Source organism: Triturus cristatus, chromosome 5_1 (assembly GCF_964204655.1).
Source record: "Triturus cristatus chromosome 5_1, aTriCri1.1, whole genome shotgun sequence".
Taxonomy (NCBI): Eukaryota; Metazoa; Chordata; class Amphibia; order Caudata; family Salamandridae; genus Triturus; species Triturus cristatus.
This window is the reverse complement of record NC_140587.1, coordinates 385,483,981-385,500,739: the sequence shown is the minus strand read 5'-3', so window position 1 is coordinate 385,500,739 and position 16,759 is coordinate 385,483,981.

Sequence of the window (16,759 nt, the reverse complement as noted above, 5' to 3'; positions counted from 1 at the left end):
GCTGTCTGGATCTCGTACAGGTGATGAACCCAACTGAGACCTGATCCTAATACCCTAGCTGTTATAGACTGCTTTAAGTCTCATTTCTTCCTTTCCACTACCGTGTTTCATTAAGGATGGTAGGGGGAGGAGTACCACACAGTCACACCTAATTTTCCCATGTTGTCTCTGTAAGCAGTGGATGCAAATGCTGGACCCTAGTCTGAATGGAATGTGGCTGCTGCATATGTCGCGGAAAAGACTTGCAGATCTTTCATAACAGTTCGGGCATGAGCTGATCAATGTAGCCAAACCCATAGGAATCGAGAGCAGGAATCCAATGCTACCAAGATTTATTTGTAAGCTCCATCTGAGGGCTGCAGTGGTCCAGAAAAACACAAACAAGAGGCTTGCCTGGGATCAATAGAGTTGTCTGTGGTAGACGTGGTATGGTGGAAACCTTAATCTGCTGGCAGATGTTGCATTTAAGAACAAAGTCTTTGGTCTTTTTGTATAGACCTGACCACCAATAGTATTGCTGCAATCAAGAAATTGTAGCTGGCACCCCGGCGTGAGTAGATGCTAGGCCAGCATGTGCTGCTAGGATTAAACCTAACCTGAGATCTGAATTAGGTATCACTCGATCCCCCACTTCTTGAATCTGAACAAATCGAATGTTTTGCACACTTAACTGGTAGGAGTATTTTGTTGGAAAGCCTTTCGGGAAGTGGGTGCCATCACGTGCAGCATTGACAGCCATCCTTGTTCTAGAACGAATAATTGAAGTCACTGCAGCAGTGTTTTTGTGGCTTTGCCAACCATAGAATTCCCTACAACGTGTATTACTACAGGCTGAGGACTCAGTGTGTGTATGATATAAGTCTGTGGTGAGCACTCTTTGAATTTGGCCACCTGTCCCCAAAGCAGCTTGTGCTTTATGGAGTACCCTTTGGAATCGCTGAATTCAATTGTGTAAGTACTCTTTGTAAGCATGTACACAACAATGTGAATCACACACAATTAGTGTGGGGAATCCGGGATCCGTATTGCCAAATGTCAGAATTAGACCTTTAAGTGCAGCCAGCTGCACTGTGCAATCACCTAGTAACTGTCTGCTGATTTTGTGAGGGCGAAATTCAGCATCTTCCATTCTACCCTTAACAGCAGCGTGTGCTGCAGAGTATTGGTGTTTTGTCCCTACGGCAGTCTGTGCCGAAGCGTCAGTAGAGACGATGTGATCATACTGATTTAGAGGCATGACTTCATTAGGCAGAGGACATTTGTTTTCATATTGCAGATAGGCTTGTGTTTGTAGTGTAGAGTCAAGTATGTAATCTACATCTGTTGCTGTAAGAGAGTTGGCCAACTGTATCCATCGTGGATGTACAGCTTTTGTGTTTGGAATGCTTTCCTTCGTGAGAGCCTCTAAGGCTGGGAATGGAGTCACGACAATAATGCATTTCACCCAGAGTCAAAGATATTTCTCTCACTACAGCAGTCAACCGCCATCAGACTCTTTTCTGTCAGTGCAAAATGCATCTCAACATTGGTGCATAAATGCACTTTATATGCAATTGATACAGTGTCTCCTTCATTGAATGTGACATAGGTGCACATGGATGCCCTGGCAATTATATGGATCACCAAGTTGGTGGTGTTTTCACGTGTGTGTAAGTGCTTGGATGCTAGCATATCAGTTTATACTGAACATAAAATGTGTGTGTGTTTATTGTCCAATGTGTGCTTGAAAAGTCTTGATGAATTAAGTCGTAGAAGGAGTTTACCCGCTCTGGGTAGTCTGGAATGTATGTTCAACCAAAATTCAGGAAACCCAAAATTGATAAGAGTTTCTTCTGTGTGTTTGTGGTTGTAGAAGCGCACATTCTTGAGGAAGTGGTTGGCTAGGCTTCTGCCTTTACTTGACAACTCGTGTCCTAGAAATAGGGCACCAAGGTGGGCTATCTTTGATTTTTTTCTTTTTTAAATTGAATTTGTGGCTTGTAACCATTGCCAAAACTCTGCGATCTACTCTAGCCAAATGAGTTGAAAGGTCATCATCCTTTAGATCTATATCATTGACATAGGACAATGCCTGGTCATCATACTCTGGCAAACGTTCTGTAACCTGTGCTAAAAACAACCTTGGTCTGTCCTTCTACCCCTGGGGCAATTGGCAGAACTGCTTTTGAGAACCTAGTGCACTGAATGCAATCAAGTACCTGCTTTACGGTTCTATGCTTTGCCAGAAAAATCCATTAGAAATGTCTACGGTGGCTTTGTATCTTTTCCACACTATGAGGCATATTAGCAAGACCGGCGATAATGGGCTTGCTAATATGCAATATAGAATTCCAAGAGAAGCCCAGGTTAGATGTCCTGCACATTTAACCTGGGCTTCTATTGGAATTCCATAACGCATATTAGCAAGGCCATTATCGCCGTTTTAGCGGCAGTTTCCTGCCGCTAAAATGGCGATAATTTTATCGCCGGTCTTGCTAATATGCCCCCTTGTTGTTCATTAGTGCAACGCTGTGCATGTTTTGTATAGAAAATGTATATGTAGCTGTGTTCAAGTGTCTGTAAGCTAATACTAGATGATATTCTGACTGGTCTGGTGTCATAACTGGAAACAAAGATTAGAGGTGCAACTTTCAATCATACCTCAGTACTCAAGTTGTGTGAGGATATCTCTAATTTGTTTTTTACTCTCATGTTTAATTAGGTATTGTTTTTCAGGTTGTGGGGTTGAACTCACTGGTATTATGTTATAAGGGGAACTGTCATCCTACCCCACATGGTTGAGGTATAACACAGGAGCTTGTGTTAAAGCCCACTCCTTGGCTTTAACTTGATTGGCTTGATTTAATGGCATTTGGGGCGAGGTTGGAAAAAACTAATAAAATACAGGTATGACCTTGTTGCAATCCATGACAAATTTTGATGGCCAATTCCTTTCAGCCAAGAGAATGTCATAGCCAAATGACAAGTTCTCCCAAAAGAGAAAGTTAATGGTAAGTGGTATATTTGGAGTTGCATCTTGTATAGTTGATATGAGACACTCACCCTCCTATCCGGTGATTCCATATGGATATAGTCACTCATTGCTACTGCTGCCAGACAATCCATTAGATTTTGGTGAACAATTGTGACTTCTGCCGCGCTGTCGAGCATGGTCACATCCCATTTCCCACTCAGAAGCAGTGTCCTCAATATCCTGGGCATGCTTGAAATTTATGCAAGCCAGCTTCTTCTTCTTGAATTGAGGTTTGGACTGCTTAGGTTTGTCTTCCAGTTTTATAAAGTCAGGTGTTTCACGTTCTCCTCTGATCTGCGATCTGATCGTCCACCTCTCTTCGAGCATTTTTCGAAAAATCCTGAGAGGAACAAGATGAATGCATATCAGTATCCTGATGCCTATCAGGCATTTTAATATTATCACGATTACGTAGATTATACAGTTTTTCAGTGGCCTTCTGTTACGGAGATCCACCCCACGATTTAGCTTTTCTCTATTTTGCCTACTATGCCACTTCTGCTTAGAGGATGAATCTGATGCCTGCCTCCAGTTATCCTTTTAAGAATAACTCTTAATTTGTGGTTTATTAGGTCTGGGTCCCAAATTTTCTCTGTCTGTGGATGCACAGGTTTCCTCAATCATTTTTGGTAACTCGCCCTGCTGTTCTCCTAGAGTCAAGTTTGCGAGTTGTTGGCATACTGTCAATGCTGCTGGTACTCCTTTAATGTTACTTAACATTATGGTGGATACTGCTCTAAAGTTGACCATCAGTTTCATCCCTAAATCCAGGGCAGTGGCTACCCCATACTAATTTTGGATCTGTTTAAGCACCTCTGGCAAAACAGCTAATGAGGGTGTACCGAGTGTTCTGGTATATACTGTAGCAACGACTGTGCTCCAAGTGGAGCAGTCTTCCACCGGGAAAGCTATTACATTGGCAGACATATGATAAGAATTCTATGTTTTTCCTGAGGTCCCGTATGGGAAAATGCTGTTTCAAGCTGTCTTGTTTTTTTATGTAATCCAGAACAGAATTTCCTCCTGTCTGAGGGGAATTTTACCCATGACTGGGTTGATGCCAGGTGTAGCGAATTGTGTTTGTGCAGCTTGAGGAGCCCTTTCAGGATTTATTGTCATTGTTTGCATAACAAATTGTGTCAAACATCTATATTTTCTAACCAGATCAGTGTATAGTGTACATAGGTCTGAGGCTCTCAGATTTTCTATATCTGGATAGGGTGTGTAACTGGCTAGACTGGCCATATTGTCCCTCATTGCTAAGGACACCTAGTCTAATGTTGTTGTATTTATGTGGGAGGATGTCTTCAAACCAACTTTGATGTTCTTGGCAAGTTAGTGTAATTTGTAATGCTTCATAAACTGTGTAAGTGTTAGGAACTGCAGCCTCAGTGTATGTTTGAAACTGTTGTGTTCATGTTTCTGCTGCTAGGAATGTAACACATGAATAGACTACCTCTGTCCTAAATGCTTCATGAGCCTCCACTACGAAGGTAACATCCCCACCCGGAAGGGGAAGTCCACGCTGTTGCTGCAGTTGCGTAACCGCATGTCTGCAGTGTATTGGTATGTTAACTGATGTTTCGTCTTCAGCCATATGAATATGTGTAATCAGACAGGGTACCTCTATAGGGTCAATCTTTGAAAGGTTCAACCTCGAACAACCTACAGCCAATGCGTAGAATTCACCTACTCAACTGAGCAGGACTTTCACATAACACCACGGACGTCTCCAGTTAAGAGGGGAATAGGAGCCTTTGGCTATACAAAACAAAACTACCCAGGTGGTCCATTAAATAAAAACCCAAACTAGAACCTTGGCCATACCAGGTTGTAAGGCTTATACTTTCCCAAGTAAAACTGTGCATTTGTTGGATAACTATCAGAACTGTGCGATACTGATTCCAGGCACACCATCCAGATATGTTGGCCATAGTCCTTCTATCTCACGGTGTGCCATCTTTACCCCTAACCTGACAAGTGAACAAATGGATATGTAACTTCAGAACATGAAAAACATGATTCCCCAAGGAAATTGTGGTAACAGATCTAAAACACTTTTGCTTAGTTACTTATGCATACCCAAAGATATACACAAGAAATACACTGTAAAGTGTTTCAATATTTATTGAAGCATTGTGATTCTTGAGTAAAATACTTGTGATGCAATCAGCAATAAAAGAAAACCGACGCATGAGATTACCATTACAAGAATGGTGAAAAAGATAAATAGTTCAACCATTTTGCTTATTACAGAGGATATATGCTGGCATATACGCACTGCAATATATTGTTCTCCTACCTAGCACATTCAAATTAATCATTTCTGGGGGGGTGAATCTGCTAAATGCCTGTAGGGTGATCTATTACCCTATTACCAGTGGGTAAGTGTCATCAGGCTGCTCTTCTTGGTGGAGAGCTGGGCAGCATCCCTTGCAAGAGGTAAACAGGAACCAGCTGGGCTGGAGTACTGGCATGTGGGTGACCTCTCAGTGCCAAGCTCGTGATATATTGTACTTCTACCTAGTGCATCCTAACCTATCATGTCTAGGGTGAGTGAATATGCCAAATCCTTGTAGGGCGATCCTACTCCTGTAGGTAAGTGTCTGGGTGGGGAGCTGGCCAGCATCCCAAGCAAGAGGTAAACAAGAATCTGCTGGGCTGGAATTCCAGATTGTGGATGGCCTCTCTGTTCCAGCAGAATGCGCTTCAGCCTAAACAAAGGATTGATGTTGCATATATGATAACATTCTCCATATTACCATGCTGAAGCCCCAGTCAGGCCGTTAATGTATATTCTATTGTGATAATCAAAGAACAACATTTTGGGTAATGAACTTAGCCCTTGTATAGAATGTTCAAGGTATTTGATAGTTTGCCCACGTAGCGGAAAGGTAAGCAAAGCTGAATTCCTAGAATATCATTGTACACTTACACACAGATTAATGTGTGTCAATTGTCATTGTGTTTAAGACAAAAAGGCAACTTAAAAATTTGAGCATGTAAAATGGTATTTCAACCCAGGCCAAAAATGTGACCACATGACACTGCGAGAACCAAATAGTTAGAACTTGACAATGCCATCTTTCTAGAAGTGGCATTTTCAGAATTGTGACTTAAAATCCAACTTTACTTTACAAATTTTAGACTCCAAACTTGACATTCCTTTTACTCCCAATTGAAAGTTAGCACAGATTATGTAACCCAATGTTAACCTATTGGATAGGAAGGTCTTGTAGTGGTAAAAATCTCTACAAAAGTGGTATGCAGTTCCTAATGTAAAAGCAGGCAATAGTGTGTTTTGTAATGGACTCTACACGTGAGTGTGGAGTCACAGGAGTGGGGAGAAGAGACTTCTCCTCTTGGAAAAAGACCCTCACACACCCAGCCAGCTAGGTGTCTTGCTTCATCATCCTAAATCAGTGTAGGGGATAGTGATGTGTAGGGAAGAGGAGTAAAATAAGGGGGATGACCTTCTGACAAACACATAAACTTCACATCCTTAGAGTGGAGATACGCGCTTTGTTTTACTTTTAACTAGGGGAGGGGCCACGTTCATTAAAATTTTCTTGAGTGGACCATCTCCCTTATTTTACTCCTCTTCCCTACACATCACTGTCACCTACACTGATTTAGGGCCCTCACACGCACTTCACCCACCGGCATATGGAATAAAGATCTCCGTCAAGAAGGCCCCATCTCGGGTGCCGATCGGGTATTGCATCGCCGACCCGATAAGGAGCAGACCCGATGATGAAGCAAGACACCTAGCTGGCTGGGTGTGTGAGGGTCTTTTTCCAAGAGGAGAAGTCTCTTCTCCCCACTCCTGTGACTCCACACTCATGTGTAGAGCCCATTACAAAACACACTATTGCCTGCTTTTACATTAGGAACTGCATACCACATTTGTAGAGTTTAACTAACGGATATGTATGCTGGACCTGGATAAAAAACAGTCCATTTTCCCCTCCCTTTGATTTAGTGGTAAAAACTAACTTAAGAGTTTTTCACTGCCTGGACATTTAAAGTTCCTGCCATCCAGTCTTTTTAGGGCCAACCCTGGAGTTGACTCGTGTAATAAAAGGGAAGGTTTGGGTCTGGCAAAAGGTTTAATTTGCCCAGTCAAAATAACAGTTTAAAACTGCACACACAGGCTGCAATGGCAGACCTGAGACATGTGAGGAAATATGAATTTTATGATCAGTTATGTCCCCTATCTTAGACCCCAACGGCTCCATGTACATGCTACAAGTACATGTATGTTCCCTCCAGTTCCAGCTATGAAGACGCAAATACATGTGCGTCCAACGTCAACCTGTCCTCTTTCAGATCCGCCATGAATGGGTCGAATATTCCATTCCTAAGTATGATTGGCCACCGACTTTATATGGTTCACTTTTCTAGTTTTACAGTTCAGGCGAGTAGGCCCTGAATTCTGTCATCAAGCCTTTTCCTGCTTCTGCCTCTGAAATGCTCCAGCCTGGACCTGCATCCGTGTCCATGAACTTTGTCTTACTCCCTGCGCGGCTAACGGTGCCTGACGCGGCCTGTTGCCTGCCAAAAACTGTATTCAGCCTTCAAGTTATCTGCTCCGCTCCTCATCCAATGCATTCCTGTCTAGTAGTTTAGGTAAACATCCTTCCAGCTACCGAGCAAAAGGCTCGGCCTCGCTGTCTTTATGCAAGTAATTCATAGCCCCTGTTACCATGGAAGATTCCTGCCCCCTCGCATCTCATGTAGACACATAGACGCTTGTACATGCACTAACAGTCAGTATAGAATAGATTCCGTCCGAGAGACCTTTCCTTTTGGATAAAACAGTTCCTTAAACAAAGATATTAGATACGATTTGGGATTAGGTTGACCTGACCCCCCAGACTTCTGTCTCCACATGTAGAGCTAAATGTCAATTCCCCTTCACCCTCTAGTTGCACGTCAATCACACGTCATGCGGCTGCGCGCGCATCTCTGCCAAATATTTCTGCTGACACTACAGGATTCTCTTATGGATCCACCCACTTGTGACATCATTTTAAATGACGTTTCTAGTATACGCCTGTATTTACGCCTATTTTCATTACGTATGTGTATTCTTATCTGTATTATCAGCTGTTACGCCTCCTGCATCTGTCTTAATGCAATGCTTTTCATATATATATTGTTACTTGTCAATAATGTATTGCCTATCCCTTCCTGAACCTTCGTGGTGATGGAATAAGATTGCCTGGTTCGAACCATAATTCCTTTGTAAGGAATAAAGCCCTTTTCAGAACCTCTAATACCACGGATTCTGCCTCTTATTTTGACTGAGTTATTCTTACTAGACTTTACCGCATAAAAAATAGTACAGGTAATTTAAATATTTACCACATAAATTGGCGCCCGAACAGGGACACTTTCTCATCTCACGCGCCGGAGGTGCGTTGCAGGCCCGGTCCCCTGCCACAGCTGAACGGACAAAAACGCGTACCCGCAGGATTTCCTGTATCTCCCACCGGCCAAGCGGGGGTGACTGAGGCTGCGATCAACACCCAGACGAGGCGGTGAGAAGTGCGAAGTATCCCGACCAGAGCCTAGCTGAGAGAGCAAGATCCGAGGTATACAGAGGCCCACCAGGTTCCGAAGTTCCGAGTCCAGTCGAGTCCAGTCCGGTCCAGTTCAGTTCAGTTCCGAGGCCTTCCGTTCCGTGCTACCCGGTGAGTACCGTTGCTGGGGAGGCATTTAGACGTGCACATTAATTTGTGCCGGTCCTGACGGGTTTGGGTACACAGATCCGGTCTGCACTGTTTTAGCAGTGTATCTGTACTGTTTAGCAGTATATCCAGTATGTTCATGTATATAATTCAGTATTATCTAGTATTAGTATTATGTCAGTAGTTAGTTTTCTCCTAATTATCATTGTTCGTTAAATGTTAAATGTCAAAGGTTTTAATGTGTTTAAAAAATTGTGGTATGAATGAGTGTTCATTATTGTGTTTATTGTATTAATTGTGTTCAAGTCCAGTTCAAGTAAGAATCAAGTAGCAAGGTTTAAAGATGCCGTTCTTTTCAAAATTAAGACAGATCAAAACTAGAAAAGGAGTACTCGAAGAAGCTGTTCCCATTCCACCTAGGGACACTCCAGGGTACTTTATGTATCATAAGCATGGCCTAGATGCCGTATTATATCTTGACTTATGGGTGGACTACACCAAGGATCTAGCAGAAAGTCAGAGGTGGCCCGCAGTTGGGACATGGGATGCAGATTGCATCATGAGAGTAGAAGAAGAATTATGGAAAAAGAAAGCCAGACAGTCACAGAAAGATGCTATTGAGTTATGGCGTAAAGAATCGCATAGGCGCACAGAGAAAGCGCTCAGACTGGAAGAGAAAAGTAGGGAGAACTCAAATAAAGCCCGAGAAAACGTATTAGTTGAGGAAGGTATCCGAGTAAAAACAGAACAAGTAGACAGACAACGAAACGCTCTTATGAATGGTATGTATCCTCTTTTGGCCGAAGGTCTACCTAAGGCCACCCCGGAAATACCGAAAGATTTGCCACCCCCATTACTCCCGATTAAAGCACATCCCAAGACCGCAAAAGATATTTTCCTTTCCTCCTATTTAGACGATGTAGCTCCCGAATATGTTAATGTTCCACCACACACGCCACCTGTCGATGGTGCTCAACCCCGAGATCATCCGCTCCCAACTCCGCAACCACAAACTCCTCCGCACAATCCAACAGGTCCATTTGTTTCCACCACTTTTCCTGCATCCACAGTTTCTACCTTACATCCCACAAATCCTTTCGTGCCTAGCACCTCAGAAGGTGCGACAGGGGGTGCGGCAGCAATTTTTGCCACGCCACCATCACGAAGCAAATCGTCTCTTAGAGATTTAGCAAACCAACGTACACCCCAAATAGCAACGTCCGACATGTTTAAAGAACATCTTGTAGATTGTAGATATGATCCAGTGCCCGGTAAAAATGACAGAATGCTGCTATCATCACTACGTATACGACGAGCTTCAATATATTTAACGACGCTACCAGGAATGATTAAACATTTAGATAATATATATCGCTTTGTCCAAACAGGACAAGGCCCTGAAAGTATTGACGAAGCCATGGAATACCAGAAAGCGGATATACAGAGACAACTGTTACGTTTCTTCATAAACTGCTTGATTAGAGACAGAGATAGGTCCGAGGTAGATCAGGATGAAATGCAAGTACTTACCAGATGGGGTCAGAATATATCTGAGGGAAAACATGATAAACAGACGTGTATAGTAGCTATGTGCCGAAAGATCCGCAAAGAAGTAGAACGAATACATAAAGCCAGATTGGAGGCAGACAAAACTGAATCCGAGGGAGAGGAGGAGGAAGAATCAGAAATGCCCACAGGACAATTAGAAACGATAGCTTATGTAGGTAGGGGAAGACCTTGTAACAATACCAGATACTTTAATGACCCGATACGTCCGATACGTCCAGAATGTAACAGACATTTTCAAGCCCCTATGTTAAATACGAAGTCCCCTGAACACTTATTCCAGGCTGCTGATAAATTACTCCGAGACCGAAGGGGGTATCATATGCTCGATTCTATGGATGAACAAGAATTAGCCAGGTCAGCAGTACAATGGGCTGACAGTTCTGAAAAATACAGTGATGATGCGTTAGCACACACGTTTTTGAATCTTACCCCAGACGAACAGCGTTTAGCTGGTATATACATGATACAACACCTCGTTATATTATATAGAAGCCAACACTCCGATCCTGGTCCCCTACCTGATATACTGATAGAATTACTCACGAACAAATGGAGAGGTTCAGGTACTGATTTAATTAAAGAAATTCTAGAATATCGACACCAGTACATGGTCTTCGTATGCCCAGAACATGTTTCAGTTCCCCCCAAGTTGGAAAGAAAAACGTATCACATAGACAGACAGAATCCCTTACGCGAAGTACACCCAATCAGAGGTGAAGACAATAATTTTAAACGCGTGTTTGTGTACGCGCCCATAACTAAAATTTAATTATTAGAAATGAAGAAAGTAGTACCTAGCCATGACAAAGACCCAGCAGGTTTCCACCGTGAGATAAAAGACATGTTACTCATGGGAGAGTATACTTATCCTGACATTATGAAAATATTGAAAGTTTTATTGCCTGCCGGTATTTACGAGAAACTCAAAGAAAAGGAATGGGAGGTGGGAGACCAAAAGATAGAGTGGACAGCATTAGAAAACGAAGAAAAAGCCCGAGCTGCAGGTTCAGGGCTTGGGGAAAAGACTACAGCATTGCCAGGATTATTAGTGCAGGTACTACCACGTTTATTAACTACGAAAAAGGAAGACTGGGGTGCAATTTCAGCCTGTAAACAAAAACAAGATGAAGACACTAGTGATTTCTATTCCCGATTTGAAAAATGTTTTGGTATTAATAGTGGAATAAAAACAAGTAGTGAGTCGTATCCACATCTGTTTGTGACAAAATTAGTTGAAAATTCCCTGCCCCAAGTTAAGAGTAGAGTATTAAAATTCGAGAGTACTTGGCAAGGTAACACACCGTCACAGATGTTACAAATGTTACAATATCATCACAATAGAATTAGAGAAGAACAAGAACATGAACAAAGACGTATGAAAGACACGAAAATGAAAATGCTTGTTGCTCAGTCAGTTCCAGCTGACGGTCATAAAAAGGGTACGACACAGTCCAATGATTCAGTAGGTCCTGTTAGAGGGACATGCAACTATTGTAAACAGCCAGGTCATTATATACACGATTGCACAATTCTGAAACATAATATCTCTACGGGTATAACGAAAGAGAGACCACGTCCGCCTAGACAGGACCAGATCCAACAACAAGTACCTCAGCATGCGCAACCTATGCCAGTTCCACAACAGACCGCACCACAACCACAACAACAACCACAACAACAGCCACAGCCTATTGCTGCAACACAAAACACGACACAACAGATGTACCAGTATGCACAAAATGACTATCCAGAGTATCAGCGCTACACATGAAATAGCCTAGAGAGGGAAGTTGGCTTACCCCTTATTGAGCTTCCCGTAGATCAGGAGGGTCCTTATGTACAGAGTCAAGTATTAGGGAAAGACAGAAAGTTCCTACTCGACACAGGGGCAAGCAGAACCACTATCAGTCACAGCGAAGTCCCAGGGGCACCCCTCTCAGGCTCTCAAAATATTTCCCTTGGTTTTTCAGGAAAGCCTACTATTAACGAAGTATCGCAACCGCTTGCATTCACAGTCGGTCCATTGACACGGACTACAGATCTATTGCTTACTAAATCATGTCCAGAAAACTTGTTAGGTATAAAAACATTGAAGGCTCTAGGAGCTGTAATATGTTGTTCTCCGGAAGGAGTACGACTATTTTTGCGTGACTTTAAAGGTCACTACGTGTCTAGAGACATGGATCACCGGTTACAGAATCTACCTGCACATTTATGGGCACAAGGCCCCACTGATGTAGGTTGTATGCACATTACACCATATCGAGTCACACTCAAAACAGGAGTGGTACTACCACGAATACGACAATACAAGTTACCCCCAGATGCTGTTGTGGCTTTACTGCAAATCATTGACGAGCTCATTGCACAAGGAGTGGTTGTAGAAACGGACTCCAATGTGTGTAATTCCCCGATAATTCCGATTCTTAAACGAACAGATCCAAAAGCACCACCAGTATATCGATTAGTTATTGATCTGCGAGAATTAAATAAATGCATTGTACCACAATACCCCGTGGTCCCAGATATCTCTTCATTGCTAACAGCCATAGATTCAGAAGCAACGTTCTTTACTGTAATTGATCTCAAGAACGCTTTCTTTAGCGTCCCAATCGATCCGGAAAGCCAATATTTGTTCGGATTCAGTTTAAATGGACGAAGTTTTAAATTCGCACGCGCACCTCAAGGATTCACAGAAAGCCCCAGCATCTATAGCCAAGCACTAAAAAGAGAACTTGACAGTATCCACATGCCAGCTAACACTGCCCTGCTTCAATACGTCGATGATCTGCTGATCACCGCCCGAAGCGAACCTGAATGTGAAAAAGCATCACTGACGGTTTTACATTTCTTAGCCGACAAGGGGCACAAAGTGTCCCCTTCAAAGCTGCAATTCTGTGTCCAGCAAGTTGTGTACCTTGGGCACTTGCTGTCCAAGGGGGGAAGACAGCTTACACCCGACCGTATCCAGTTAATTGTTAACATGCCGCCACCCAAGACACAAAAGGAGGTACGGGCATTCATAGGCCTCACTTCGTACTGTAGGCAGTGGATCCCTCAATATGCATTTCTAGCGAAACCACTCATTCAGTTGACAACACAGGAGGCAGCGACATCGACTGTCCTCCCTTGGACTCAGGAACATACGCAAGCTTTTGAAAGCTTAAAGAAAGCTTTATGCCAAGCACCTGTTTTAGCAACACCATGTTACAGAAAACGTTTTACACTCTTTGTTACAGAACGTGAAGGTACTGCTTTGTCAGTACTCACGCAGGAACAAGCAGGATCACACAAGCCATGTGCTTATTTTTCCAGTACATTAGATCCCGTAGCTCAGGCTCTTCCTGTGTGCCTGAAATCAGTCGCAGCAACAGTTTCAGCAATCAGACAAAGCGATGCCATAGTGTTAGGACATCAATTGACAGTACAAGTACCACACGCAGTAGAGGTTCTCTTGAACCAGACCCAAACACAACACTTGACTATAGCAAGACTGACGGGTTATGAATTGACATTGTTCCAGCCACACATAGAAATCAGACGTTGTAGTACATTAAATCCTGCCACACTTTTGCCATTAAGTGGAACAGACCCATTGGCACATGATTGTATTGAAGTTATTACTATTACGACGAAACCCAGACAAGACTTGACAGATATTCCATTATCAGATCCAGACCTGACATTGTATGTAGATGGTTCATGCATGAGAACAAGTACAGGAGAGTTAGTGGCCGCTTATGCAGTCACAACAGACACTGAAGTTATTGAAACAAATTGTATAGATACCTTGTCAGCTCAAGCAGCAGAGCTCATCGCTCTGACACAAGCCTGTATCCAAACCAAAAATAAGAAAGTCAACATATACACAGATTCACGTTATGCATTCGGAGTCGTCCATGACTTCGGCGTACTTTGGCGAGAGAGAGGTTATTTAACTTCTCACGGTGCCCACATCCAGCACGGTCCCCTTATTCAAGCTCTGTTAGATGCAATACATCTGCCGACGGCAATATCGATTATGAAGTGTAAAGCCCATACAAAAGTGACTGACATTATTTCTCAGGGTAACGACCTAGCTGACAGAACAGCTAAACAAACTGCTCAGAATCAGACTCATACAACTGACACGACAAAGACAATAGTTCCGACACCAACACACTGCATGACAGTTAAGGATCCCGCCCTTGATGTAATTGACATACAGACACATGCTACACCAGAAGAAATAAAGAGATGGACTGAATTAGGAGGGATCCAAACGGATCAAGGATGGATGACGAAGGGAAAATCTATATGGTTTCTTCCTGACTCCATGGTTCAAGTCATCATTAACACAATACATAGTCCAGCGGACCTAGGAGAGAAAGCTATGCTAGACAGTATTCAACACATTTGGTTCAATAAACACTTGCGAGCAGCAGCTAAACAGAAAGTACGTACCTGTATGATTTGTTGTCAGTTCAATCCAGGAAAAGGCGTACCTGTAGAACAGGGTGGATTTCAACCCCCCGATCACCCTTTTGAAGTCCTCCAGATGGATTATATCCAGATGGAACGTTGTCGAGGATTCAAATATGTCCTCGTAGTTGTATGCGCTCTTTCCCGGTGGACAGAGGCGTATCCCGTCTCGGATTACACTGCCCCGACTACTGCCAAACAGTTAGTTCGAGAATTCTTCCCACGGTATGGTTTGCCCCGTGTCGTGTACTCAGATAATGGCCAGCCATTCTCATCCGAGCTAATGAAACATGTTTCACTTCTGTTAGGCTATCAATGGAAATTCCACTGTGTCCGACATCCCGAGGCAGCAGGTCTCGTGGAGCGGCATAATCAAACTTTGAAAATTAGACTGTCCAAAGTATGTAGAGAAAAAGGTGTCGACTGGATAGTAGCTTTACCAGTTGCGCTCTTTTACATGAGAATGGTAGCACACTCTCGAACAGGGCTATCCCTGTATGAGGTGATCTTCGGTAGACCACCAAATATGTGGGGGACGCCTATACCTCGTAAAATCACTGATGTTGATTGTAATATGCTGACAGATTACCTGGCTTCCTTGATGTCTGCACTACAATCTTGTCGTTCACAGGTAGCTGCAGCTTTTCCCGATAACACTGAGGTGAAGCCCCATGACGTGGTTCCGGGAGATCTTGTACTTGTAAGGAACTTCGACAGAAGGAACCCGCTGGAGCCTCGCTGGCAGTCGCCTAAACTCGTCCTATTGACCACAAGGACAGCCGTGAAGATTGAGGGACGTAAAGGGTGGTTGCACTCGAGCCATATCAAAAAATTTCATGGACTATCATCCGACTTGGATTTTCAGCCCTGCATTCCCTCACAGACTGACTCAAAACTCCCCCTGGTTGACAAGCCAGAAAAAGAAAACTATAAACTGAAACTAAGGTCTAGCAAGTCAGACAATTTGATTGTTTAAGTCCTCTCCAAGGTGAATCGGTTGAATTTGTCTCTGACATGTATCCTCTAGACCGAAATAGAGAGAGAAATAGACAGAAACAGCTCAAGAAACATGCGTACTGTAAATCACTTCGTAGTCACTGCATAGTGACATTGTTAATTATGTTTTTTCTAAGTCTTCTGATTATTATTACCAGTATATTATTACACATGTACTACCCTATTTCCAAGCGTGCTTTCAATGCTACTGCCGAACATTCTTTTAGCGAATTACCCCCGCATGAGTTGTCCTATAGATTTGCGCTGCGCAACAACACATTCATTAGTATATTACATCATTCTCATCAGACCAGCAATGCTACAAATTGTTGGATATGTGGCCGACTCCCTCCCTATCAGAAATACAAGGGAGTTCTGCCTCTCTTTCCGTATCCATTCACACACAATGGCTCCTGTGGAGCATGGTTTAGTTTGATTAATTCCCTAGATTCAAATTCAGTAGTTTACCAAGACAACTGAGTTTGGGGAAACCTGAACCTAGTTTTACTTAAAGTCTGCTACCCTAACAAGGAGGGGCTTCCCAAAAGAACAGGAACTGATCTAGAAAATGAAGTATATGGATTAGGTAACTTTACACTTAATCTCATGATCCTGAATGTTGAATCCGAAGCTACACCAATCTTGCCCGCTATTTCCAGTTAGAGGCGAATTATGTGTAAGAAAGAATGGTTCAATACACATGGGCCATAGTAAATGTACCACTGTAATAGAATTCAGTGATAAAGGCAAGTCTACATTTAGAGCTTCTCGTCACTCCTACTTCATCTGTGGTCACACCGCATACATACGCCTACCCCTAGATTGGGATGGTACCTGTTACATTGCATTCCTTCTGCCACCTGTTTTCCTAGCCCCGCCTGATTACCATAGGAATACCCATTTAGTACACAATAGACAGCAGAGAGATCTCCCGATTGTCGACTACACCGAAACAGCATGGGAGCAATACACAGACTTCAATAAAGGTTTCTTTCCCTACATAGGTACAGTCACTAATAGTAAGCTG